We start from the raw sequence: 2,366 nt of genomic DNA on the forward strand, positions 1-2,366 counted from the left end.
ACTGAGATCTCGGTACCTTCCTGTGCAACTGGATCCTTGATTTCCTCACTTGCAGACTCTAGTCAATTCAGATTGGCAACAGCATCTCCTCCACAATTTCCATGAGCACTGGTGCACCACAGGGCCGTGTATTTTGCCCCTATTCTACTCACTTTACACTTATGACTGTAAGGGCAAGTGCAGCTTCAATGTCGTATTTAAGTTTGCTGGTGACACCACTGCCAGTGGCCGAATCAAAGGTGTATGGGGAGGAGATTGAAAATCTGGTCGAATGGTGGCACGACAACAATCTCTCACTGTCAGTAAAACCAAAGAGCTGGCTATTGACTACAGGAGAAAGAAGCCAGTCCTCATTCAAGGTGGAGAGGGCCAGTAACTTAAATTCCTCGGTGTTATCATTTCAGGGGATTTGTCCTGGTCACAGCAGAGGTGCCATTAAAAAGAAGGCACAGCAGCACCTCTACTTTCTTAGAAGTTGGCGTAGATTTGACATGTCACCTAAATGTTGACCAGCTTACACAGATGAACAGTGGAGAATATCCTGGCTTGTTGCATGGTATGGGAACACCAATGTCCACGAATGGAAAAGCCTACAAGAAGTGGTGATACAGCCCAGTCCATCAGAGTAAAGGCAACCCTCCACCCCAATACTGAGGACATCTACAAGCAGTCCTGTCACAAGAAAGCAGCACCCACCATCCAGGCCATGTTCTCAACTTGTTGATGCCATCAGGAAGGAGGTACAGGAGTCTCAGCTCCCACATTACCAGGTTCAGGAGCAGTTATCAGGCTCATCGATAACTTCACTCACTTCAACACTGAACTGATTCCACAGCCTATGGACTCTACACACAACAACACACACAAAATGCTGGTGGAACACAGCAGGCCAGGCAGCATCTATAAGGAGAAGCACTGTCGACGTTTCGGGCCGAGACCCTTCGTCAGGATTAACCAGCATTTTGTGTGTGTTGTTGTTTGAATTTCCAGCATCTGCAGATTTCCTCGTGTTGACTCTACACACATATTTTCTCAGTATTATTTACTTACTTATTTTATTATTATTTATTATTACTGTTTTTTCTCAGCTCAAGCTAGTAAACCTGACGTACAGGCATGGCCAATCATGTTCATTTCTCAATTGCTAGGAACTTTCAGACTATTCTAGTGCTGTTTAGTATTGTGGCTTTCTGAAGATTTACATGAATATTGCTGTGTAATCCTAATTGTTTAATGCTGTTGTGTAGTGACTTTGGGATGATACCATTTTTCGATATTACTATCCATGTTCCATAGTTTTTCCAATTTGCTTTTTTAATTCAGCATATTCCTGGTGTTTTTCACTTACTGATTTCTGTAAGTTATGTGTGTTTGGAATGGCTATTTCTATTAAATTAGTTGTTTTTGCTTGTTTGTCCTGTATTATTATATTTGGATGGTGAAGATGGATTGTCCTATCTGTAATAACTGATCAGTCATAGTTCGTGGTATTCTGATTAACAACTGGATCAGGCTTGTATTTACAGTAAGGTGAGATTTCATTTATGAGTTTGTATTTTAAAGCAAGCTTTTGATGAACGATGTTTGCTACTTGATTGTTGTTATTATTGTTACTATTACTGTGTTACTGCAGTCAGTCTTCGGTACGTTTGTTGCCTATCAGCCTCAGTCTGTAGTTTTTCATTGATTCCATTGTACTTCTTTGTTTGACTGTGCAGGTCCATAACAAAGTGAATCTCGGGGTAGCATATTGTGACATAGTATATGTACTTCCATAATAAATTTACTTTGAACTTTCAGTCCTTAAAGCATAAACTCCAATTTCTTTTCAAAGTTACTACTTAATTTCACTCTCTTTCTTTCAACTGGGAATCCAGATCATATCAAATGCCCTTGCTAAATCAAAAAAAAAATCCTGAACTAGCCAGCGTTTCTGCAAATCATTTAAAATACGTGTTCTCTGGCTACAGCTCTCCCTCCATTGCCCAATTAACCTTCAGCTTGTGAATATAATTGCAATAAAGAAATCCGGTAATAATTTAACTTCCTCATTCAACAGGAAAACAAAAGTCTGTGTGAGTCATTTAATGTGTCAGACATTTCCTACGTCAGCAATGAAACAGTCACTTCAGTTTACAGTAAATTGAATGTATTTCCCAATGGCCTTCCTTAGGTTTAGTTCTGCTGTCGCAATCACTATCATGTCATTAAGAAAATTTAACTGCAGTTCACTTAAAAAAAAATGCTATTTAACATTTAAGATCCATTCCTGTTTCAGTGTGTTAAATGCTTTGTAATTTATATTGAAACTATCTTTCTCATTTCTAACGATAGCAAAACGTTACAGCAGAGAGAGAAGTTGTAGA

Source organism: Hypanus sabinus, chromosome 8 (assembly GCF_030144855.1).
Source record: "Hypanus sabinus isolate sHypSab1 chromosome 8, sHypSab1.hap1, whole genome shotgun sequence".
Taxonomy (NCBI): Eukaryota; Metazoa; Chordata; class Chondrichthyes; order Myliobatiformes; family Dasyatidae; genus Hypanus; species Hypanus sabinus.